The following is a 27,497-nucleotide window of genomic DNA, read 5'->3' as shown; positions in this document are numbered from 1 at the left end:
TGCTACTTTTAGGCCAGCACCTTGTTTGTTTGTAGGAAAGGCTGATGGAGAGAGTCAGGAAACAATGGGAGCTGAAACTGCTTTTTGCAATTTTAAGGGGTATGCTTCATCACTTGTAATTTACTGGCTTTTTTTTTTGTCATCAGCTGTTAGTTCAAAACCGAACATTACTACACATTCTACAAATGTGATTTATTCTCTTTCTAGGACCACAAGCACATGGAAGATGTATACATGTGTAGAAGGAGGGAGGAAGGGGAAAGGAGAAAGAGGGAAGCAGAAATTTATTGGTATAGGAGAAAAGATGTAATTCTCTCATGTTCCTCAAACAGTGATGGTTTAAAACTCAAATTTAGTTTGCTGGCATTTTTGTAGCAAAATTATAATGAATATGAAAACAGTTGACAGAATGGAGGAAACCTTCATCTTGAGGAGCTGCCGGCTGGCAGTGATACAGTGGTTCTCCAGCGGAGGATGGCACACATTCACAGGGTGGCCTTGCAAAGTTTTATGTGACAGAGAGCACGGCTGTCTCCTGTGAAAACAACAGTAGGGACAGCAATAGTGAGATATGTGCAGTACAGGGATGGTGGTGAAGGGGCAGGTGGCGGCTCTAGGGAGAGCGCTGGTAAGGTATGGCCATGACAGGGGTGCAGAGGATGCATGAGTTATGACAGGGCAGGTCTTTGGGACAGGTTTGGTGATACAAGTGTTTCTGCTGCCCTGTCTGGCCCAGGAACTGAAGGGTGCAGCCTAGGAACTGAAGGGTGCTGCCCAATGGTCTGGCAAGAAATGAGTGTATGTAACCTAACACTTCAGTAAACACTCTTGCTCTGCCCTGGGGTTGAAGTGGGTAATTAAGCTTAATGTTTAGGATCTGTTAAAGCATTTTAAAGAAAATGAAGGAGTGACATCAAATTTATAACCCATTTTTTCTACTGGAATAAGTTTCTGTGTTTTGTTTTCTTGCATCTGAAAAAGGAAGCCCTGAGGGTAAAAATTTAGACTTCAGAAATATGCAGGGTTTAGTAGTTGCAATAATGTTTTTTCCTGAAGGATCTGGAATAGATGCATTTAGCTTCCTAGAAAATAATTGCAGATTTTAATTATATAATAAACATCCTTTTTTTTATTTAGCTCATGCAATATTTTCCCTTGACTTTTTAAAGACAAACAGCTACACAGAGGCAAGGACTTGTAGGAAATGCAGTTTGATTTTGAAAACCTGAGGAATATCAAATGGAGCAAATTCTCCTATGCTGAAAGAGAGAAATCCCATCAAAACTGTTTACTAGCAGAAGAAAGTGTTAGCTTTTTGAAGAATTCTTAACTTTCTCTTAGAAGAGTAGGCTTTTGGCTTTGATTGGGGAAATATTTGATACTTTGGCTTTCTTTGGGGAAAAAAAGGTGGAACGTTTTATTAAAACTTGCTGTGTCCTGCTCTTCTGTTTGCAATAAAGTTTCACTAATGAGTGACAATGTTTTCCATCCAGATCTGCTAATAAGTCTTTCCTGGAATTCTTTGATGTGAGCTCATGTAGTGACTGAAAATAAGTCCTTCAGAAACGTATCTAATAAAGTGCTACTTATGTCAGGACAATCCCCAAAGGGAAAGTAAACATGTCTATGCTGTATTTTAAGCCTAGCAATGTAGCAGTATTTGATTACCACATGTAGTAAAATTGAGACTGAGTAGGACTAAGTGAATGGCTGATGTCAATATGAAAGCAAAAGTGTGGTTTCATGAATTGAAGATATTCTTCAGAAGGCACTTCGGTAGCGTAGTATATTGGCTTGCACATAACATGGGAAAGAAGGACAGTTGGGATGATGTTCTTCAGTCTCTAGCTCTGAACTAGTTTAATTTTCTAGTACTCTTATTTTCAGTGCAAAAGTATCCTACTTTTTTAAAGTAATGTAACCTTTTCTTTGTCTCCTCTGAAAAATACTTGGGCTTAATTAGGTAATTTAAACAAACAGAAGGCCTAGCTATTTTCATTTATGGCCCTACAACGTGTAGATGAATTGAACAAGTCAAAAGCTCCGCAATGAAACTACAGATTTTAATGAAGTGAGATTCAACATGCTATCTTTTAAAAAGTGTCTTGTTACTTAACTGGATGGTGCAAGTGTATCCTGTAGTTCTTAAAAAAGAAGGAGATTAATCAGATTGTTTCCTGTGTTGAATATGTCCTTAACTGGTTGCTATGACAATCCTCTTCCATTTTCTTCTTCTCTTATAGGCTTATCTCTTTTTGATTCTATACAGGGAGTTTGCCAGGGTAAGAAGTTTCTCCTTTTTTATTTTCTATGTCAAGGATTTTATGTTTTGAAAAAATGTTAGAGCTAAAGCCATAGATTTTCAATGTGTCTGGTTTTACTCTGCCTTTTAAGACTGAAAAATGAAATAAGCAGGTTTCGGTTTTTACAAAAGACATAAACAATGATTTTACACTTAAGGGAAACTAAATGTTCTTGTCACATATCAAACCTCTGATGACTATGAAAATGATTTCTTTAAGAACTTATCATAGAAAATACCACAAATACAGAACCCATAGACCTATGCAGGGCTATTTAAATGACTGTCTTAAACAGCTGCGCAGCAGGAGCTTCAGATTATGCAGAGAATCACAAAAATCTATTTTTAAAAAGAGCTTGACAAAATGAATGATGTAGCTGGAAGACTAAACCCTGGTTTTACTCTTTGCTGAGCCAGATTTACTTGTTTCTTGCTCTCAAGTGTTGAAAGTGTGGATACACTAAAATTTGCAGTGAATTTAAATTTGGTTTCTCTGAAAGTTTTGGGAACAATTTACCCTAATTATTATTATTGTTATCAAATTGCCTTTAACAGGTTTAGGGGTCATCTTAAGTATTGGAAGGATGTGGTTCTGCAGAGGTTATTTGGGGCTAATAAGAGAAGAGTTAAAAGCAAGAAGAGGTTTAGTCTGTCCTTTCTCATGTGAGTAGGGAAGGTGTGCACCCAGGTTCACAATTCTAACGAAAGAAAGAAAAAAATACTTTTAACAATTTCTGCAACTTTTCTGTTTATAACTCTCAACTGTGCATTTTATCATTCTTCTCTTCTGCTCTTCGTACATTTCACATGGTCTTTTAAACTCAGGAGAGCCTGCCTGTTCTCTTGTTCTTCTGAAATACTTCACTGTTTTTCTTTGTGATCTTTACCTGATCTTCCTTAGCATCTTCACCTTCAGATCTAACTTCTTCTTGCAGAAAACAAAGTATTAAAAAAAGGAAGTAAAACAAAACTAACTTGGCATCTATTACAAATGTTTTGGAAAGTATGTCTAGTAAATGAAAATATTCTTATACTTACATTCATCTTAAATGTTCCACCTGAGCTCTGTAGGCCCTGTTACCCCTTTTCAGGAAAGGTTCTTTTCTTAGACTCAGTTTTATAATGTGCTTGGGAAACTTTTAGGGTAAAAACATAAGGATAGTCATACTGGATAATACCTAAATTCAGTGAGGCATGATCTGACAGTGGCCATCAGTAGATGTGGATTGAGAAGTGTGATACTACATAGAAATTTTCCTTTCAGACTCCAAAAGGTTGTGGCTCAAGGACTTCCTGTGCCAGAAGTTATTTCTTTTCATATAAGGTGTGATGAATTTTTCCTTCCAAGAACTTAACACCTAGGAGGCATCTGAGTTTTCAGCATTCACATCATCCTGCTTCAAGAAGCTCAACAGCTTCACAGTAGGAGGAACCTTTGGTTTGTATTTTGCACTCAACACCTGCTCACTCTCCTAGGTCTTCCTAGGGAAGACATAATAATTCATTCATCATTTAATTTATGCCAGTCATGTTGTGATTTTATTGACCTCTATTGCATCTCTATTATTTTTAACTTTTCAAGCTCAGTAGCCCTAGTTAAGTCTCCTTATAGAAACAGTTTCATACCTTTCACATCCTTGTTGTCCTTGCCTGAACCTTTATCATTTTGATGTTACTATTTCCAAGTTGAAGCAGATCTGACCTGTACACAATTTCAAGTTGTGTGTGTATTACAGATTTATACAGGGTTATAACAGTTTTGTTTAGTTTTCGTTTCTATTTCTGGTTTGATTTATTTTTTTTCACCCACCACAAAGTTTTCAGTTTAGAACTGCTATGCCTCCAAGATCTCATTCCCAAATATGAATAGTAATTTTAGAGTTGATCGCTTCATATATCAAGCTGTGATTACTTTTGTGCAATACTTTGCATCTAGCTATCTCGATTTTTCAACTGCCATGATCTTTAGCTACTGTCCCTTTTCATAGATCCTTGGATAGTGGTTCAATCAGCCATAATTTGTACTGCCATCCTTAATAACTTGGTATCATCAGCAAAATTTGCCATGCCATTTTCCAGATCACTTATGAATATGTTGAAAAACAAAAGCATAGATCCCTGTGGATTTCTCCTTTGCTAGAAAAACTTCCCATTTTCTTTCTTTTTTTTTTTTTTTTCCCTTTAACCAATTATTAATCTACGGAAGATATCTTTCTTTTATTTCATGATGGTGTATTTTCCGTAAGAGCCTATGGTGAGATCTTTCCGAAATTCTTGGACATTAGCTTTAACAAGGCCTCTTCTATCCACATGCATTTGACTCCTTTAAAATAATCTAACAATTTAACAATCTGTGAGTCTGGACTTACCCTTCAAAGTGTGTGTTGATTTTCCATCTGTACCTTCATAATGTTTTTATTCCTTTTCTTGGTAGGTGCATTTCCACGGAAGTCAGATCCTCAAAGCCTTTAAAATACCTATTAGGTATTTGGCGCAGTTATCACATGAACACAGGGAAGTTATACACCATAATTAGTAGGCAAGGTATTGGATAAGTAACATAGGAACTTTGCTACTCATGGCTGTTCAGTCCACAGCCTCTTCTAGCTGCACTTTGATTTGATTCAGATCCTCTACTGAGAAAGACTAGAGTGAGATCCAAATTCCAAAATGACAAAAAAATTTCATTCGATCTTTCATTTCTCACCTCATATTTGCCAGTTCTGGCCCTCAGATTTCTTCACAGGTTTTTGCTGTGTTTCAGAAAATAATCTATTTTTTTAGTGATGATATGAACGAAGTAATGATTTAGCTGCTCTTAAAGCACCATACGTTTAATATCTCTATCTAAATTCTTTATTATAAGGAACCTTTCAATAATTGTTCTGTTTGACAAAGAAAGATGATATAGTTTGCAGACATCTAGGGGGTAATCTTCATTAATGCAAAGCCAAAAAATTTTCTGCATGTTCCTATAGCACTAGTAGTTAATCAATTCATGGATGAATTTGGACTGTGAGAAAATCTGCAGGTCTTTCTTAGATATGTTGGAGAAATTTGCATCTTAAATATTTAATTTTGTGTTCAAATTGTTCTTCACATTGAGTTTTTAAGACTGGGCATTTTTTCCCAGACATTTTGTAAATCCAAAAGAAACTTGGACACCCTTCTCTCAGCCAGCAGAAGAATAATCTACGTTTATTTTTAGCTTAATTTAGAACATCTTTTGAGTTACAAATCCTTCGAGTTCTGAAACAGCATCGTACCAATTTTCCTATGTAAACATAACCTGTGGAGCCCCTTTGGATAGTATAAATTGCTTTTCTAGTAAGTGTCTATTCTCTTACCTTCCCAGGCTGGTGAGATCTGTGAGGTAGCTACTATATGGTACTAGAGCAGGATAACACCAAGGAACCAATAAGCCATACATTTTTCTGTGAACACAAGTTAATTTTGCCATGCTGCAGACCGTATCATAGAATCACAGATTCATGGAATGGCTGGGTTGGAAGGGACCTTTAAATATCATCTTGTCCATGCCCCCCTGCATAACTCCCTTGAGAGTTCAGGCACAGGAACAGTAGCTTCGAGGGTTTTATTGACGCTGTGCTATATAGATAAGCAAAGCATACTATATTTTATAAACACAGTTTCTTGCCTGTATCATACAACTGTCTTGTTTTTCTGCTTCAAAGAAAGACTAAAATTTCTCACAGCTGCTTTCAATAATTGAAGGGTTCAGATTTTAGAGAATTGTTTTATTTTTCCTTGGCTGTAGTTAAATTACTTGACACCTTTCAGGATCCATTTCTCCTATTTAAGAGTCTTCTGTGGTAGTTCTTTGTTTCTTGTGTGAGCATTATCCCAGATTTACTGCAGACATCGCAACAAAGAGTACGCAGCTGTAGCTGTGCTTTTCTAATGTCAAACAATCTCTGTCAGCATGCCTGTTCTTCCTGTATAGATTATTTTTGTTTATGTTTGGTTTTCTGTTTCATAGTGGAGCCACAAGGGACATAACACCAGCCCACCTGGAATCTTTAAACCCTGAGTTGCTCAGTGTGACTGTAGAAAACCAAAACATGCAAATCCCATATTGGATGGCTAGCACAAATAAGGTTGGTTTCCACAGTGCAGGTCTGAACAATTCTAAGTATTCCTGTCATGTTGCATTTTACATAACTGCCATTATACGTGGAATACATTTAGACATCTCAGAGGTGAACATAATGGATGTCGTGATGAGGAATTAGAAATCATTAGGAATGCTTACTGGCCCTACTGAGATCAGAAATACAATGAATCAATTAATAGCTCTGCCAGTCAGTCTATCATCCAAATCACAGTAAGGAAGATAAAGCATTTTTGTCATGATAACAATTACATTTTCTCCAGGATGACCTGATGAAAATGCTGCCTACAAGCTTCTTCTTAAATGAGCTATTTTGCTTTCTCACTCCTTTACTAACTGAATTAAAACAAACAAACATAGAATTTTCTTCTAAAACAAATTCTCCCCAGTCTACATGTGCCTCCTGGTGTATTGGTGGGTTTACTCTTTTCTCAGGTTCAGGCTTTTCCTTGAGACCTCAGGCTAAATGAGGAGAAGGGGCAGGGTTCCTGTTTTCCTATGATTTGCTTTGCTAAATTTAGAGCTCTCATGGTTTGTGAATCACAGCTCTTTAAATAGATGGGAATTATGCTTTCAGGAGAGGTATTAGCTCCTGCTCCTACTGTGCTTGCAGGAGAGTGGGATCAGAGAGCCGGGAGCTAACTGCCCACATAGCCAAATCAGCAGCCAGAAGGCAGCAGGAGCCCGTTTTTCTGGGGGAAATGGAATCCTCGCCCCTTCAGGAGGCAGCACATTTAGCTTAGTGCAGAGATCAGCAGGAGCTGAGAAACAGAAGCAGCCACTTCTCACAGAGAAGAGAGATTGCTGTGTAGCAGGGTGGTGAAAGTCGAGTCCCCTTCCAAAGCACCTGTAGGACTGCAATAACCCCAGTATTCCCCAATGAGCTGTGGATCTGTGATGTAAAAACCCACCCAATCAAAACCTTAGAAAAGGTATCACATTGCTTCCCTTTACTGACCCTACCCATGCAATGGTTTCCTACTCACATATTGTGCTCTGTATCCTGCTTCATGTGTTGTTTTTTGCTTAAAAAACATGGCAATTTAATGATAAACTATGCAACAAAGTCAAGTGATGTGAAAGATATATATTTCCAAAGAAATGTTGATTTTATTCATATTTTTTTTATATATACATGTAAACCTTCTCAAAGGATTCAAGACGTTTTTTTTTAAAGAAGCTAGGTGTGTATGTAGACATTGCAGGGACAATGCTATTCTCCCTCTATGCCTTTGCCCACGCATAAATATTTCCACAGCTGAAAAGCATTTGGAAGTGATATCCAGAAGCCTGCTGACATCTGTGTTATTACCTCTGACTTAGGAAGAGGGTCCTTCCAAATCATGTTTTCTCAGCAGGGTATAATAGGTCTGCAAGTCTTTCCATGGAAAGCTGTGAGTACTAAAAGCTAAGCTGTGAAGCAGAAACTCTTCACAAAGTGGGTGGTTTATATTTTTTGTGTTATCTGGTATATCAAATTGGCTGGAACCTGAAATGGTACCCTTATGAAATGTACCAAGAAACTGGTTCCTCCAGCTACTGGCAAGTGTTATACTATGATGGCGCAGTGGCTGGGTTGGCAGCTTCCCAGTGCTGCAGGAATTCTATCTGGTGACCTTCACATCACAAGTGAGTAAAATTTGTGCAGTAGTATATAATTTTGGAATTAAGCAGGAAGGTAAATTTAACTTTAAGCTGGGAAAAAAAAATCTTACTGCTTTGAGCAGATAGGTTTTTTCAGTGGGATAAAAGTCAATAAGCTTTGTAAATAATGGTGGAGCATCTCTACAGATCCTTTCATAGCATTTTTTAGATATTTTGTCAACTTTTCTAGATTGTATGTAGATTATCATAATTATCACTTAAAAGAATTCATAAACACTTATGGCATTCAATAGGAAAACTCATTTTAATTACTGTTCTTTGTCAAATGCTATCTTGCTAGTGTAGGAAAGGGAAGCATTTATTTTAATCTTATTTGCTCTGGCTTTCAAATAATCACCCTGGTAATACATGAAGGTGCCTTGCAAATCTTTATGTAACATTAGATGTGGATTTTGTATGTGGTTTTGGTGGTTACTTTTGTGGATCTATATAGAAACATCAATATCTATTCTTCTATGTTTTAGTGAAAACTTTTTCCTGCTCTGTACTGTAGGTAAGAAAGATTGACCTAAATAATTCCTTCATAGGAGACTGTAGAATGTGAGACATGCAGCGCTCATTGCAGCATTTCTTGGGTATTCTGAGTTGATTTGAATAATCCCTCAAACAGAAAATAATTGGAGATGCTCTCAGCCCAAACAACTAAGATAAAAACCAATTCTAATGACATGATCAAATATCTTGCAAAAACCATCATAATAATAAATACTATTGCCTTAAATGACATGTTTTACTGTAAATGCATTTCAGTCAGAATATTCCAGCGATGTGTCACCTATATTCCACCTTAAAGCTTTCATTTTATCTTTCTCTATGTAGGTTATACAGTGAACAGCATTTGGATCTGAAGTCTCAATGTGAATATTAATCTGAGGGGGGTTTTTTTCACTGTTCTTATGCAGATTTTTGAGACAGTGATTTAAAAAGGCTGATGGGAGTTTTGGTATGTCCTCTATGAATAGTTAGTATAATTGCCATGAATTTGGCCAGGTGTAGCTAAATAACATTTCAGGCAACAAACTAAAAGCAAAGCTTTTTACACAATAATTTCCTGGTTAAGGTTCAACAAAATGAAAACTCTTCAGAAACCCTGCTGAGATTCCATCAGCAAGCATTTATTTGCAGTTACTGGTACACCTGCTTACACAGTAATAATACACCAGTGAGGTAAGTCACTATACCAATGCAAATTAGCTTTATTTTGAATCAAACGCTAGATTTTAAAGCATATGATGAGTAAAAACAACCCCTGTAAAGCCACTAGATGCATGCAGGAAACTGATGGGATTGAAAAAACCCCAACCAACCAACTGCCCTTTTTTTATTGCTGCTATTCTGTATATTGATATATCCCATAAGGGTACCTAGTCTATTTATAGTATGTATCAGGAACATATGCTTTTCTCCTCTGCTATAACTAGATTTTCTTTAGCCGGAGCCCTACCATCTGCAATAGTATTCATTTTCAAAGATGATCCTGTATTTCAGTCTGGGGAGAAATTTCTCAAAGTGGCCATTTCTGTCTGTTTGGTTAATGTGATCTTCCCTTACCCCACATGGACACTGGTTTTCATAACATCGGTTTGTTATGTGGTTTTATGCAATGATGCAATCACTAATCTTAGAAAGGGATCTAATGTTATGCAATGAATTTGTCAGTGCTGCGTACCGATTTCTGGTGTTTGAACACTAACTACTTTTTAGATTATTATTGGGTTTTGTTTTTTTTTAATAAAAAAACAACCAAATACCCCCAAACAATTTCCAGACAAAAAACCTGATTTTGAGTACTGGGATTATCAACGTATCCTGCAAGAATCGGGTACACAAATCTCACTGAAACTCTACGTCCTTTACAGTCCTTTGAAAATCTCAGCCACCACCAGCAGGCACTCAGTGATCACAATGATGAGGTGTGGGATTTTGAACCTGAGCAGAATAGTAAGAATTCAGATGTAGAGCCATGTAACAATAGAGATCTAAATTTTATCCTGTCTTTCAATCTTCAGCGTATTACAAATTTATTCAAACATTCTCTTCCCTTAAGTGCTTTTCCTTTGTCTCCAGAAACTAAGCACAGATCTACCCTGAATTCTGCCAGCACAGCTATTTCAATCAGTAGTGTGAAGGCAAAGCTGTGGTGACAGAAAAGCAAGTAAGACACTTGTTCTGGCACTGAGACCCCTGGCATCTTGCATGAGCACTTACAGAGTGTAATAAAAGCTCAGGAAGCAGCAGACTCTCACGTAGCTCAGTCAGCCTGAGAGAAACCCATTTCATAGGGAGAGATGATTGCTGGTGCATTAGCAGGACCCCTTCGTGACTCTGCATGAAGCTGCATGGTAAAATCGTGTTGCTCCTGGCATTATGGAGCCCCTGTTGTCTGCCCCACAGATGCTAGTTTATTCCAAGACTTCTCTTGAAGGAAATGCAAAGGCTCCCTCCAGGGCAAAATCCAGGGTTGTTCTGGTTACGGGTTAAATCACTCTTCGTAAGTACTTCTGTATTGGCTAATATGGATTAGTCAGGTTGGGCCCTCTCTTCTCTTTACAGTCTTCTAGTACCATCCTAGTAGGCTCTGTACTCAAGTATTTTATGTTTTTTTGTGAAAGTATCCTGAATTACTTATAACACACACCCCTTCTCAAAGGCTTCAAACTACAACAAAATAATCCCAGACTGACCTTTCTTGAGCAGAGGTCTTGACATTGCTAGGTGATGTCAAGAGGTCCATTCCAACCTCAACTATTCTTTTATTCTGCAGCACACTCTCTCTTGCTCTGTACAAAGGTGTGTTTATCAGCAGAGTAATGCCAAAATGCTGTTCTATCCACTCTGGAATGGTTTTGTTATTGATGGCAAGACTAGAGTAAGGTTAGGCACAGGATAGATTTAAAAGCAATGTAAGCACTGGGTGCGGGGTGACACCATCTCTCTTTGACTTCAGGAGATGAGGAAAGACATTCACCTCCCATTTCCTTTTGTGGTGCTCCTCAAGCTATGACAGCTTGTCACTATTCATTTATACTTTTTAAAGGTAAAGCTTTAAGATGCCAAGGATGTTGGTTAACTTGCATACTGCTCTTTCAGTCACTGCTTTTTCGGTCCTACTAGGAAACTGTTGTTGGCCTCAGTGCTGATTACTCACATCAAAGCATGGCAGATCTGGCCTTTAAACTATATTCAAAATTTGCCCACAGATAAATAATTTGCCCATAGCTAAACAGAAGGTTTTGCTGTGTCTGTGTAGGCAAGGACTTTGACACGCCACAGGGCTTTCTGTTTCAGTAGGAAACCAAGTGAACCACAAGGCAATTTGTGTCTTGAGCCAATTTCATTTTAAGCTGCTCTAGGAGAGTTCTTGATTCCATGGGAAAATCAGTATAATTGTCTTGTGACAACTATGCATAGAACAGTTTTGTCTTGTACAAGTGGAGCTATAAGCTTCCCTTGTTTGGCAGACTAATATAATGTTTGTTACTGTACACCAGGTTACCTAATATCAAATAACTGACCCACTAGTTTCACTTGGAGTCATCAAGTTGGATTGTATGTTAAATCTGGCAGAATCATATATGAAAAGCTGAAAATCCCGTTGCTGGGTCAAATGCTTCAAAAGAAGATGCATGCTTGTCTTTCATCTAGCCATTCACTCAAGTGCATTATTCAAGCAACAAGAATATTTTTAGCTTAGGAGATACATGACCATAAATATTTTGACAGTAAGAAGCAAACATTATTCAAAAATGCCTTTGACTGTACTGGTGGTCTCCAGATTAATTTTTCAAGACTACGTTGTCATGGAAGGTATGTGTGCAACATTGAATGTGTGTCCATAAAAAGTGTGCTCCTGAGGGTCTGATTGTGGCTCCTTCATACTGCCGTAAGATATCCATTCTGTAAAGCCACTGTATGAATTCTTTCCTCATTCTTGCATATTATTGTACACATTTTCAGTACTCACTAAAAACCTATTGCCATAACTGGTAAATAGCAGTTGTCTCTTGAGTAAAACATTTATATTCAGCTCATTAAAATAGATTAGTTTGACAAAGTTGTAAATTTATCTGCTTTCATTATATTTGGGAATGTGAGCTGTAGAAATTCATCAGCACTCACATGCTGCTTTTCGACTAATGAATAGCCCTAAGGACAAGATAGCTGGTGAGATTGGCAGCTGGATCTGAGCTTTTTGAAGGTTGTCACCAGCTGTTACGAAATAGCTAGCTTGGTAAAAACCAAAAATCTTTTTCATGTTCATTGGTCAAATATAAATTGAGCTGTTCATACCAGCATTGTTCCCAAAGAGTAGGTGTGACAGAAAACCTATTATCACACTGGATAAACAAAGGCAGAATGGACAAGGGTTAAGTGACTCCTTCCCAAAAAAAAAAAACCCAAAGAAAATGGAGGAATTTGCATGGAAATCCTGCATCTCCATTGATTAGAGAATTATTTTGTTGTAGATGATCAGCTGATCTGGTTCTGTTTTACAGTTAAACCTTTCATACAAATATGGCAATAGTAACATGGAAATTTACAAGTGTTCTTACGTTAAGACTGGCTATATTTGCAGTAACTGTGTTTGCTATCAGGCAAGTGTGAGGTCCTTGTCTTGATGTAAAATTCTTGGCTAGAACCACGGCTTGCAAAAAATACCAAACAAACAAATAGATGGAATTTTTCTTGAGCATATTAATCAAAGTAAGAGCTGTCTGTGGGGTTTTGTTGGGGTTTTTTTGTTTTCCTGCAGTGTTACACTGGTATGACCAGCATCTAAGACATAGAGTAAAATTAAGACAGGGCCTCTGTCATTTGGATGGATGGGAACAAACCCTTTTTTCACTGAGTGCCTACTGATTCCAATGTGGGGGCTTGTCAACCGGCAGGACTGCCAACTGATCAGTTCCAAAACTGAGAATTATGTGAAGGATGAGAGCAGTAGGTTCATGAGCTGAAGGGCTTCAAGGAGTAGTAAAGCTGCAACCACTGTAAGCTCAAGTGTCTTGTCACTTCAGGGAAACTAGAAATTAATTTAGCTTAATCTAAAAATCAGGTGCTCTTTGTTAATTAGGTCCGTAGGGTTATGGGCACATTAAACAGCCAGACACAAACTATCCCTAATCCTGAAGGCGTATTTTCATGCTTCTGAGCCAGATCTTGGTGTTAAGAAATGAGGATTAGGTTTTTATTTCTAGATTTGAACTAAAAAGCTCTGTATACTTGAGATACTAGGTATTTCCACTATGGCTTCTCCATTCACTGAATGGAGAATGGCTGTATCTGCACAGCAAATCACTAGTCTGGAAGAGATTTCAAGTTGTGCATCTCAATGTGGCAATGACCATATCACGTAAGTCTGGTGTAACCATCTGAAAAGTAATATGCTTTGACTATGGTAACATTGAATGCTTTAATTAACGTAAGAGCTAGCTAATGTTGATAGTTAATTTTTAGAATCTTATAGGCAATGAGATAATAAAAAAAGCAAATAATCTTGCAGTTTTACTGCATGCATTCTGCTGGTAAATGCCCTTTGCATATGATACTCCCAAATGTTTTAGTGAGCATATAGCTCCTGATACATTTTACCCTTCTAAAAAGAGTTGTCCTTCCTCCACAAAAGCTTATTTGAAAAACACTGCTTAGGTTTGTTCCTTTTTGTTTGTTTGTTTTTATCACTAGATAAGGAAGAAATGAAAATTTGCTTTGTTGTAATAATTCTTTTGTGTAAGCCTGTGTAATTTCAACAATGAAAATAACAATGATATCAACAGGACAGCAGAAAATATCTGACATTAAAACATATATTTTTTTTTTCTTTTATTTTCTCTCAGATGTTGCAAGTCTATTCATAGCAGCAATATTGGAAGCATATTTTTAGAGTCACTAAATTTAACAACATAATCCAGAGAGAAACAACCCCTAGGTGATCTGCTTCTTATAAAATACATAGTTTTTGAGAATTAGTTGTAGAAACAATATGTCTTATTCCTTTGTTTCCTTTATGTAATAACATTGTGGCCCTGAGGGATGACAAGAAAAAATAGTTTCATTTACTAGGACTTGAGTTTTAGTGGTTTTAAATCTATAATTTTGTGACAGAATGGCACAACACTATTTTCTATTTGCAATTTATGTCCAAGACAACAAGAAAAAGTCCAGCAGCATTGTTCATATTGTAGATCCTTCTGTGGTTTGTATTTTCTATCCATTTTCAATCCTTTCCTCCCATAAATAATTGATATTGTAACATTTACATATTAAAATCTGTAGTAGTGTTTTCCTAAGTAAGTGATCAAGTCTGTTCCGGAGTAAAAACCTGCGGATCTATGCATTGATAATGGCTGCAGCTACAAATCTCATCACCCCATACAAACATGGCAAAACAATTAATCCTGTATGAAGAGTTTACGAGACAAGCACTTTCAGCAAGAAGTGCAGTGATCTGATTCTTACTTATTTGAAAAATGCAAGATCTGGTTCTGTAAAGTAGTAATTTGGGCATACCACTAGCACTTCTACATGTCCAAATGTGATGTTTAGGTATTGCAGAACATCTTTAACGTATTATTGTTAATTTTATTTCATAGGCCACAAAAGCATTTAGTATGGGGGGGAGGGGGAAGGTAGTGTAAAGGTATTTAGCCTTTATACTATGCTTGATGGAAATTAACTTGTACTTACCCAGTAAACTGCAGCTACAAAGGCAAGTAATGCTGTTCCTGGGAACTTTTGAAAGAGCAATGAGAGCACAGGAGCGGGACCTTTGTAAGACAGGAACAAAAATTTGAATGAACTGTTCTGCAATGGCTTAATTTGCAGTTTGGGGATTTTTCGTTGTATTGTAGTGGTCGGGAATCCTTTTGTGTCACACATTATTCAGACTGAAAAATAGGCAGGTAAGGCTTCAAAGAAATTATAATATGTAGTTCATATTCCATTACTTTTTGCGTGTCAAAATCAGATGTTATTTTTTTAGTGCTATAGCAACAACATATCCCTGTATACAGGATATTGCACTGTTTATAGCTATCATGCTTTTAGATTTTAGTAAAATATTAGCTACTAGTGAGGGGTGTAGGGAACCTCATTTGATATATATATATCCCAGGAATCACTTTTTATTGTTCTATATATATGAAAAATCCAAAAGAACCTCAGTGTAACCCCCACCAGGAAAACTCATATTGTTATGTTTCATCATTGAGAAATGTTTATGGGTCCCATAAGATTTTACTCAGATGTTTAAATAATTTGTGTAACCTTTCGGTCATGTAATTTATTTGATTTATCTGAAATGATTGTAGACAAGAAATTTCATCAGCTCTGCTTTGCTTGAGAGTTTTCTCATAAGGCAACAGAAAGAAAATAGTTCTCAAAGTATGTTAGGTTTAAAATTGTAAGCTGCTCCCACAAAAGCTAGACAAACTGTGGGGTTTCTCCTAATTTCATCCATACTATGTGCTTGTCCTAGGTATTTGGTTTAATTTGATCAGAAAAAAATAGCATAAATATTTGCCTGCAAAGCACACATATCTTCATTTTAAAGTGGAGAAAATTTGCAACAACACCTGCATGAATGCCCAGGGAGATAACAGGGAGATTCCTTTGGGAACCTCCATGTCACGGTTAGGCACAGATGCATCCATGTGGTCTCTCAAGTACAAGGACTGCAGCCTGTGTCTCAAGATAGCTTTTTGCATAGGAGGTTCACAGGTAAGCCTTTTCACTTTATGTTAAAATGAAATGCATCCGCATTAATATCCGCTTGTGTTACACCTTAAATAGTACCAACAGTGCTGTGTGCTATGTACAATCAAACGTGACTTTACTTAGCAAGCTTTTGTATGCAGATCTATAAAAAAACCCCATACTCTGAAATGTTTCCTGTCTCTGTGCTTACAGTTGAGATGTCTGATTACATTTTGGAGGTATGAAATTGGCTGTTGTGTCTTCTATAGGTATATGTTCTCTGTTGGTTTATATGTAGAATCATAGAATCATAGAATAATAGAATAGTTAGGGTTGGAAAGGACCTTAAGATCATCAAGTTCCAACCCCCCTGCCATTGGCAGGGACACCTCGCTCTAAACCATATCACCCAAGGCCTCGTCCAACCTAGCCTTGAACACTGCCAGGGATGAAAGCATTAAACAGTGAAAATGCGCAGGTATATAACTATGGAGGCTGGTAAAAGCTAATCTCTGCCTTCAAGCAGACCCTCAGGTGAGCATATTAGGATGTGTTCACTTGCATGGGAGAACAGAAGACACTGATTAAGGTACTGCTTAGTATTAATGAAAGACCTTAAAAGAGTTAGAGGGACAGACATCTTGCAAACAGCAGACCTAAACTGTCCCTTCTTGTCAAGCCATGAAAGGAGTTTGCACAGCATATAGCTTAGCCTATCAGTTCAAAGGAACACATACAAAGTAAGCATGGTCCCTTTACAGTTTCTTCAGAATTCCAAAAAAAAGTCTAAGAAAAATTAGGATGGATATGATTATTTTCAAAACCCAGTACAAAGCAGAAGCAGTTCCAGTGAAGTCAGAGGAGTTATTTTGATATAAAATAAGTGCGAAGGAGACTGAAGGCAGAACTGTCAAATTAGTTCTCTTTATTCTCGTAGTGATAAAAGCTCATGACTGCTCATTATGCTCTGAAGAAAGGCAATCCTAGTGAATTTATTAGTGAAAAGCAGGTGCTTTAATTTGTGATCTTTCCTGTGCAAACATATTATTTATTTTTTTTGTTAAAATTCCTTGGAGGGCTCACAAATGAAAGGATCCATTCTGGTAATAATGTACTAATGTACCTGGCAATAATGATCATTCTGGGCTGCTCAGAAGTTATGAGGATTAAGAGGACAAATTCTTCAAAAGGTGCAAGCACAGTTTAGTTTTGGTAGTCACTCTTTTAAGGTGAATCGTTATGAATAGGAGGAGGATATTAGATGGTGGTACTAGATTTAGATGTTGCTTTTGGCTTTGTTTCAACCTATAAGCATGTTGTGGGGTTTTTTTGTCTGACTGGGTGCTTTTATGCTGTTTCCATTTCCTCCCCATCCTGATGAAAGACTACTTTTTACCACAGTATTCCATTGATGGGTCCACATACAACAGGGAGTGCCTATTCTGATGTAAGACTTGGAAGCAGTGAAAACCAACATGCAGACAGGCCTCTTCAATTCTTCAGTGATGCTGTAGGAGTGAATAACTGCTGAGGCCATGAACAGCTAGCAGAAATTAAATAAAACTTGATATCCTCTCCTTTTGATTGGCAAATGCAAAATACTATATAGTTTCAGTATTTAAGACTGAAAAGTAAACCAATAACTTGAGCTGTCCTTAAAGGACAACCTGTTGCTGTCCCTTGGATGAGCTCAGCTTTATCTTGTTGCTGTCTGAATTACCTATACAGAGCTCTTGAAAGTGAAGTCTGGTAGCTAAAGCATGAGTTCAAACTTGATTCATCTTTGGTGCATCTGTTTCATGGTGTTTTGATGAGTGGGAACAGGAAATGTTAACACCTTGTAAGATGATTTGCTATGTGAGAAAACTCCACTTCACAGCAAGATAAATAGCAACCCATCTAACTTTGCAACTGCCAAAGAAGGCTCCCAATAGCCTGGGGAGCAGAGAGGGTAGGTTGAACTCCAGCCTCCCTAAAAGTGATGCAGAAGAGCTGACAATTTGTCAAAATGCCTATGGATTACCAAAAGTTTCATTCCTGTCCAAAAGGCCTTAGAGACTGAAGTGGTTATAGTTATCTCTCAGAAGTACCTGTCAAAGACATTGAAGTCTATTTATCCCTTACTACATTTTAAGAACATCTTGAATTGTCATATTCCACCTGTTCTCACAACCGCAATGCTTTTCACTAATCAGAAACCATCAGATTTATAGCCTCAAGGCACAATCAAGGTGTCAAACAGAATTTGATTTTTACCTCTTTACATTCCTCTGAAGTGCAGATGACTCTGACTTGGCAGCGGTTTTCCATACAGAAGCAAAGTCTCAGGGTTTTCAGGTACAATAAAGCATCCTTAACAGAGTTTGTGCACTACATCTGGGTGTAACAATAATGAAGTAGGCCAGAAAAATTATACTTTGCAATCTCAATGTATGTTTTATTTGAGAAGGCAAGGAGATATGAAACTTATTTAGTATAATAAAGAACAGCGACATTTGGAATAGAATAACATTTATGAATGTTATAGAGCTTTGATAATTAAATATATCTTTAAAGCAGTGAAGTTCAAGCTCTTTTTCAGCTGTCTGTAATTTTTACTTTGAAAAGTCAGTGAAGCCTCAGGCTCAATGAAGTCAATAAGTCACTTGCCTAAGCCAAGAGTTTTCATCAAATCAGAATGGGGATCTCTTCTGACAGTCTGTAGAATGTACCTAGGCTATGGTCCAAGACACAGTCTTTAACTTCCAGAAGTCAAGAAGAAATCAAAGGCAAGGTATTACTTCCATATTCATTGACTACAGCTATCTCAATGTAATTATATATGCAAAAAACTTTCTGCATTTAAGATTTTTTGACACCATTCATTATTAAAAACACCTTTGATGAAAACAAGTGGTGTTGAATTGTTTCAGCTTTCTACCTACCTAATAGCTCTCATATAAACCTGTGTTTTGAAATCTTGAAAATCCCCTGCAGTTCCCTGTCCATCGGTATATTTGTTAGAAAATCAATATAAAACAATGTGTATACTTTACAGTCGATCTTACTACTCTATGTATTCCAATTCATTATTTATACCTTTTTATTGACATCTACTTTCTGGAGGCTAAAATTTATCAGCATGTTGCTTTCGTTCTCGGTTCAATATTTGTTGGTGCCATTTTCTGCCTCCTTTACAAGAAATACCAGAGGAGGTATTTTGCTTGTTACTTGTTCGCTTTTGAGCTACCTAAATGTTTAGTCTTTCTGATAAAATTTCTTTTTCTTCTGTATAGCTTAATTGATAGAATAAATTCAGCTCAATGACCCTTATTCCTGTCCCTAACGTTTTGTCTAAACATGTATTTTTGGCTATGTGAAGCAATAGAATTTCTGCTTTCCTTGGAGTTTTCCAGTATGAAGTGTCTAGATGTTAATGATAGAGCACTACAGGAATCTTTCTTCCAGAAAGTGTATCCCTCAAACAGCTTTGAATCATACATTTTAATCTTTCTAGGTTCAGGTGGTCAGCAGGCTATCTATTTAAACCCCACGCTTCATTATCTGAACATTAGAGTAGCGCTTGGAAAAGAGAGACCCCCAGTGAATCTTGTGAAAATATTGCAGTGTTCAAATACATTATACTATTGGTATTAATAAGATGAAAAATTAGAGAGTACAAAGCATGCTATGACATTTTTCAATTCAGAGAAAGAAGCTTTCTTCAGAATATATATAAAGGAAAATATGACAGCAGGGAAATAGATCTGAAGGGTGTTATTTCTAAGCTTGTGAACCAAAGAATGATGGTAAAGAAGGTAAGTCTGGGTTAAAAAACATTGGTGAAATAGCTATATATTTCACACAAACAGAAGAAAAATGTTCAAGGTTGCCAAACAATATGTTTTCATAGGGAGATGGTCCGGTGAATGAAAGTCCTGCATATTGCAGAAGTGCAAAAGTATCAAAGGATGATTGAAGTATTTCTACTTATGACAGCAACTATCATTTCACTCTCTTTAAAACACAGCTGAAGTCCTTTTAGCCAGGAGAAATCATATTGCAACAAAGAAAGAAATTGATAAAGAACACAAGACATAAAATGGGATTACGGATTTTAAAAGGAAATGGTTTGTGTTGAACACAGTGCATATAACACGAAGCTGAGGAAAATATCTGTGGTACTTAACACATTTGTTCTTCTTAAATTATTTTCTTCAATGTTACAATGAAAAAATTATGCTTATCAACAATTCAGAAGTAACAGGAGTTGATGAAGTATGGAATACTGTCTGATATGCTAATAGGACTGATTCAATCAGTTAATCATACTAAACTGTACAGTTGCTCGTATTTTATTGATAGAGTTGGGTAGAATTTTGCCAAAAAAAACTTTATTGAGCTCACAGAGTTACAAGAAGATTAGACTAGCTCAGTGGTAATGTGCAGAAAAAGTTGGCTTGCGGTCAAACTACATGCAATGGAGAAAGTATGCATGAGACTCCTTGTACCCTTAACTTTCTTTGTTGCTTGATAAATGAGTCTTGGAGAAGCTACTCACTATTCATGTGTTAATCGCATGATCAGCGTTCCAAGCTCACATGCATCAGTGCTCACTGTTACTCTGCTCCACTGTGGGTTTTCAAAGAACAGATTGGAACTAGAGAAGTTCTTGGCTTGGTTACAGGTCAGGCCCTTACCTCCTTTGGTGCCTGTACCAAACTACTTCTAGTTTGGTTAAGGAGTTGAGTGCATACATCACAGATATTTATACTTCAATTGGCTGAGCCAGAGGTCATAAGTATCAGTAGGGAGGGATATAACTTTTCTTCTGGATACTATATTCAGACCCAAAAACTATGGCATGAAATAACTTAAAAATAAAGGAGTCTGGTTGAAAGTTAGAACACACTGGGCTTTGTTACCCCTTCTCAAACACAGTAACAGAATGAAGGGATAAAAGAGTTTGAACACTGATATCATAGAAAATAAATTCTCTGTATGTCAAGAATAAAGCTGTAACAAAAATGTTTAGGTTTATGTGACTTAGTAAAATACCTTTATTTTGATTTATTCCCAGACACTTTCCAATCCCTCTGTGAACAATGAACCTATAGTATTAGTAGTTCACTACCCAATGTGTCTTTTCCTTTCTGACAGTGCAAAAGAATATTGAAGTATTTGGTGGGGGGGGAAATGAACTTAAGCTTTGAGTGTTTCATCTGGCTCTGCTCCAAAACAAACAGAGCACAGGGAGGGCAGTTACTCCAGGGTGCTGAGAATAACTGTCTGGTTTAGAGTTCTGAATGGTCTTTGTTCACCTCTTGACAGAAATAGTGAAGAGAGATTATATAGGATACATATAGGGTAGAGATATATATATATATACCCTACATAAATCTACCCTATATATAAAAGTTATGCATGTGTATACTCTGCCAGTTGTTTCAGGAAGACATTAAAAGGAAAGTAGAATGTGATATTATCTTATTTTCCACTCAATGTTTGCCACATTTAGTCAGTACTTTATTTTGAGATACAAATTGCTGGTCATATGTTGTTGAAGTTCCCACCTGTTCCAATTATTTCTGCACGGAGCTGATTGTGAATCCGTAGCATGCAGAAATGCGGAGTAACATCTGTGCCTTCCGTGATGAAAGAAGAAGGATTTCTGTCTTAGCACAATGCTCGTGTTGACTGTAGCACTGAAATGAAAATCTGCAGAAGTAAAATGTTAATTATGAGGTAGAAACAGGTTAGTGAGCTTTAGTTGAAGGTTATCTACAAGGAGAATGGGGTTTTGTTCATGACAGCTTTACTCTTTTTGCTGCTTTCCTTGATTTTTCTAGTTAACTGCAGAGTTACTACTATGAGATCCACTGCTGTTCTTCTGAAGTGTTTTGGTTTGGTTTTCTGTCGTTTACTTTGGTGTTTTTAGGCAAGGAGCAACATACCGAAGTCAGTAAAATGGAGTTGTGCTAGCGTAGCAACCTGTGTGTAATACATCGCTGTTTTCAGCTCAACAAAATATATGTGCTTTTCTCTCCTTTTTAATGGCTTGTCCATTAAAATGGCCTTAATATTCTTCATGGCTCTGATTTGAGATAGTTTTTAAAATCTAAATACTAGAAAGCTTATTCCCTCCTTGATCTGCTTTAATGGAAGTTGTGCCTAGGAATGAGAGGACAATAGATCTTCCCATGTCTGAGAGAGATTACTTCTTTGGAATTTCAGAGAGGTAATTTGTCTTTAAAATGATGTTGTTTAAAACTGTTTTGTTTCTAAAATGCACTAAACCTATGCCAGCTGCATAGAAGTAACCATAAACTTTAAAAAGCACTCAGGTACTTGGAAATTATTTCTGGAACTCTTGGGATACGGGTTGTACAGGCTTATGGTACATGCAAAAAGAAAATCTTAAGAGCTGTAAGTCATGAACACACAGTTTCTGTCTACTTTCAAGTGTTTATTTCTTGTGTCCTCCCAACATCCGGCAACAAAATAAATGCTTAAGATTGAAATGCAGTAGCAGGGCTTAATTTTTCAGAGTGTACTTTAAATGACTTGCTGTAAATGCATTGTGATGAACAGCAAGAATATATAAAAATTAAGTGACTAGTTACAGGGATAGATCTGCTTCCCTGCTCTCTCTGCAATAAAGTATTAAGCTTAGAAGCCATCTCTTAGTGTGGCAGCTTATCTTTCCCTGGGGGGAATTAATCTGTGGTTTTTTGAATGTCTCAGAGGTATTCAGAGGCCTCATTTTTGTTATTGACTCTTTTTATTTGCTTATTTTATTTGATGTGGCGTTTAGGGATATGGTTTAGTGGTGGAGTTGGCAGTGCTAGGTAAACACTTGCACTCGATCTTAAGGGTCTCTTCCAACCCAAACTATGTCTATGGTTCTGTACTTGACAAACATCAATTATTCTCAGGATTCCCCCTTGCATCCCTGCATGTAGAACTTTGTATCTCAGCAGGAGTACACAAAGTACATCTTAGGATTCTGAAATACTGATTCAGTTAAAATACTGATTCTTCAACTGTCAGTTGTTGGTGCCTATGGCTTTGAGAAGAAAGCAACTTTTTTATTGACAGAAATCCAGTTGGCTTCAGCACGCAGCAGAGTGGGGTGCACACCAGCAGCTGTCTTAGTAAGATCTAGTGCAGATGTATCAAAGAGTAAGGAGACCAAATTTTACTGTTAAATAGGTAAAATATGTCCTGTGTGAAAGAATTAGTCCCATGTCAGTAAAACATTGGTATGTATCAGTTTTGGTGGCCTTCGTTGTAAGATATTCTGTGTTAAATGAGTGTTTTTTCATCAAGCATGTTCAAAGATAATCTACAAACTAAAAGGGAAAGCTATTTGCTTCACTGACTACCTGCTTCCAAGAAATGTATTCACCAGAACTTTTTAGTATAGTTCTCATAATATTATTGTGCATGTTTTTTCTACTTGCAGTGTTAAGTTGCAGTTTCAGTTATGTTGACCTCTTCAAATTTCAATGTTTACTTTTCTTATAGATATTATTGTTATTCTATAACCTGTAGGGTGCAGTTAGTTTTATTCTCCAGGTACCTTATCTCTAATCATTCCCTAGCCTAACCACTCTACATAAACCTTTTTTCAGACCACTTCCTCTGAGATGTAAAAACATCATATATAAAAACAGCAGGGGAGAACATAAAGTCTACCATTGTATAAATCATTTCAGCCATGGCATGAAAAATATTTTCAAAATGAACGCATATCAATAACTGAATATATTTTGAAAAAAAATGTTTCCTATAAGAAACTTTTAAAGACTTAAGGCTGAGGTTGAAGGGGTAATGTTCCTGGGTTCCTGTTTACCAGCTAGTACAGTATAGCTCCTATTTCACATGCATGAAATCTACTTTTCATTCACCATATAATCCCTTTTCTTGGACAGAAAAGTGGAGAGGCATATTCCAGCCTCATTGAAATAAGCGTCACAGAGGCCTCTCTGCATGTGTGCATCTTGCCTCCATAATCCTAGTCACTGCTTATGCATATAAGTCTGTTCCAGCTACAAAACTGAGACATCAGAATGAAGCTGACATTTTCCTTTCTCAGAAGTCTGTGCAAATGCTAAGACCCATGGTACAGTACTTCCAAAGCAGGTGGTACAAGGATGCCAGGAGGAGCACATCCCAAAGGCATTTCTGCAGCATGGAATAACTCACTCAACCTGCTGGGGGTTTCTAAGTGAAAGATGGAGATACTCTGTTTTAGACAGCTGTTGCCGTGGATTTCTGTTTTTTTGAGTTTATTCCATTCCATTTTAACAGTTTACCAATATGGCCTGTATCATTTACATAGTTGATGGGTTTGAAAATGGACAAGTTAAATTCTTCCAGTCATCTTAACGCCATTTTCTACTAAAAAAAAAAAAAAAAGCTCAAAGAATGATGAATTGCACCTCTTTTGTTCTACTCTACCTCTCTGCTTATCTTTTATCTCCTTTGAGAACAGCAAGTGATTATTCAATCACCAGCTTCTGGGTTTAAATTCACAGTTTCAAAGCAGTTTTTTACCCCCCCTGTTTTTCTCCAGTTATAGTTATTTCGACAAGTCTTTATAGCTCTGTTTACTAAATGCAGTGCAATCCAGTGCAACTTATGCTGTACCAAAGTAAACTTTTCTTGTCAGAAGCCTCTTTATTGGTAATACTTCACTACAAATTGCACTTACATTTAAGAGTTGCAGTTGTTTCCTGTGCAATAACAAAAATTTGCCACCACTTTTACATCTGGTAGCATTTTATTATCTACAGTAGAAGACTTACAAATCTAGCTAGTTATATCCTGAACCATATTTTTTCCAACTTAGTACTGGTATCCTTTTGTCTGAAGGATACACAATAGCTTTAATTACGCATTTACTAAGGAAACAACAGCATGGCACTTGAAAACCCCCTTTGGCTTATAGTTAAAGGACAAAGTTCATGGAGTTGATGAAGGAGGCTCTGCATGCAGGTGTGAAACTTCAGAGCAGCTATTGCTCTGTTTTTACAGCTGTTGATCTTTCGCACCTCTCAAGCAGACCATGCTGTGCAGGAATTAGTATCTAGGAAATAACTGGGCACAGTGATCAGGTATCACTAGCTTCATAATTCTTTTTTCAGGGTAGTGTTTACATTTTCTTTCTACTTACTGTAAATTAGGTACAAAAGGAAGGAAATTGGTCTGATCATTTCAGCTGGAAATGAGACTTAATGCCTGCTTGATATACAGTTGTGTTTGGATTGTTGTTTTTTTTCCCTTTTAATTTTGCTTATTATTATTCTGGTTGTGTAATTTTTATTTCTAAGAAGGTGAGATTTGGGCAATGATCTCAGAATATTTTATTCAAGTCTTAATGAGGACACTTGAAAATTTAAGGAAAGATACTTCTCTGGAATAATTAATTCCCAATCTTTACATAGCCCTGATGAATATTGTGACAGTGTTAAGAATGAGATATTAGTTCAGTTGCCTGCTTGATAGAGACTTTTCTCATTACATTGTTTAGCAGTGATGTTAAGGTGAAATATAGTGTCTTGAATACACAGAAGGACATTTTCAGCAGAAATAAGGGTGTTTGGTAAGATGAAAGGGACTAGAAATGAAATCAAATGCAGAACTAGGTCATTTTTACGTATGACATTGCATAGAAGGAAGCAAAAGTCAGGAGCAGAGTTTCAAGCCAGAGTGAAAGTGCAACTGAAGGAAAGGGAGGATGGCCCAAAAGGTGGTCAGAAGGTTACAGATGCTGTCACGTATGGTCTCTTGGGAAGAGCAGATCTGCAGCTGGCCCAGACCCTGCAAGGCAACTTCTTGTCTTCATAGGCTGTTCCTCCAGAAGCTGAGACCCCTTTCTACTGTCTCTAGTCATACAAAAGACATTGTAGACATGAAGAAGGTTTCTTTCTGTATTATATTACCAATAATAAACTGCAGTTCCTGGGAAAGCATAGTAGTATCTCTGGTGTAAATGATTATAAGGCAACTGGGTGCATTTTAAAATTAGACCCTGATGCCTCCAGATCTGATATCACTCTCCAGTTTTAGGATGTTATAAGCATAATTCATAGATGTTGTAATTTTCAATGAGGGAAATACTATATAGATGTTCATTATCACTCTGAACTATCCAGAAGATTTAAGCATATAAATTCTATTAAAAAATACAGTTTCCAGTGAATAACAAGGAAAATGTTCCTTGAATCTATCTTTCTCTTGTGAAATTGAATTGAATGAATAATTTACGTGGTTCAATTTTTATGTTATTCCTTGTCCATTTTATTTTAGATCAAAAATTTATTTTTCTTAGGATATCCTTAATGAAAAAAAATACATAAAGTAGATGGAATTTACCTACCATTTCCAACAAAGAAAAGACTGGTTTTGGTGATTTTAGTGTTATTCATGCCATAATAATTTATGTGACTTTCTAAACTATGCAGTCTTGCATATGGAAGCATTTCTACTCTGGGGGTGGTGTGCTGGTAGCTGAGGTAGAAATAAAATTTAAATCTTTTTCTCTTTCCATAATGCACAGTATTGGTGCTTTATAATACTGTGCTGTTTGACAGTTCTCCAGATAAATACAGCCTCCTGATGATGTGTCATGCTTTATTATGTTAGCAAGTTCTGTTCCTTAGAGTTAATGAAATGGTCAGTGGAATTTTCTCTCATCTTATTCATGTGTGCCTTACGCAAGTTTCTTTGCTGAAGGAAGGCATTTTGTATCTCTCTGGAATGGCTTTTAAGGCCAATTCTACAAAAGGTGAAGAGCGTGCTAGGGTCGAAAGTATGGGATGCAGCAAAGAGGTGGCCTAGTCCTCCAGTTTACATAGGTGGTCTGCTAGTGCAGTTCTGTTGTCATTGAGTAACTTGTATCTGCCTTGGGACTACGCACTGATTTTCAGTTATGCCACCAAATGAGAACTCCCCAGCTGATCTCTGCAACTGTGGTCCATGAAGCAGTAATTGTATGTATACAGTTCCAGAGAAGAATTAGTAACATGGCACTAAAAAAAGGACAGGGAATTAGTAAAATTATGTATATGCTGATAGAGGAGAAATATTTTATAGCTCTGCCTCCATAACAATATATTCAAACATTAACATGCATGTTATGTTGCTGCTTTAGAACACTGCAAGTTCCCAATGAGAAAGTTGGGGTTATACGTGTCTTAGATATTGCATGTACTTTCCTTATTCCTCTCCCTATTTACAAAGCATGTTTTTCTATGAGTTAATGCTGGAATGAAAACAGTTTTTATCAGACCTCAAATATCATATATTTTTATTTGCAGAAGGCACATACATTTGTATGTTCTGCTCTTCTGAAGGTGAGATTCTTCATTCAGTCTGAGTCAAACCTGACTCATCCAGAAGTCCCATTGGACTTCTGCACTCTTTTCATTTTTTTTTAGTAAAAATTTAATGTGATACTTTTTCAGGATTAATGAGGTTACCTTGTACTCTGACATCACCCTTTCCACCCTTCTTTTCCTGCAGTTTTTCCTCGTGTTTTTCCTCATGTTTTAATAAGAACTCTTTTGTATTTACATTCTCTGTGCATATGAGTTAAATTCTCAATTTTACTTGGCATAGCTGAAGCCTGATCAGCTATTAGCTTAGACTGACCTCCTGGCCAGGAGGTGCAAGAGATTGTCGCAAGGTGCCTTGAAGTTCAGCAAACATAAGAAAATA

General features: G+C 36.9%; 1 long non-coding RNA gene across 1 annotated transcript in view; it reads left to right on the top strand.

The window, feature by feature from the left end:
• The first annotated feature begins 7,732 nt into the window (after positions 1-7,732).
• LOC133214640 (uncharacterized) overlaps positions 7,733-27,497 on the top strand; it is a 52,322-nt gene continuing 32,557 nt past the window's right edge. The window contains exon 1 of the long non-coding RNA XR_009726181.1: positions 7,733-8,081. This is a non-coding gene — a long non-coding RNA (uncharacterized LOC133214640). The remainder of the gene's footprint in view (positions 8,082-27,497) is intronic.

The sequence above is a fragment of the Neopsephotus bourkii genome, unplaced genomic scaffold, assembly GCF_033783945.1.
Source record: "Neopsephotus bourkii isolate Nb327-2 ecotype Australia unplaced genomic scaffold, CSIRO-AGI_Nbou_v1 NB_911, whole genome shotgun sequence".
NCBI lineage: Eukaryota > Metazoa > Chordata > Aves > Psittaciformes > Psittacidae > Neopsephotus > Neopsephotus bourkii.
The sequence above is the reverse complement of the archived record's forward strand: the minus strand, read 5'-3'. Positions and strand labels throughout refer to the sequence as shown.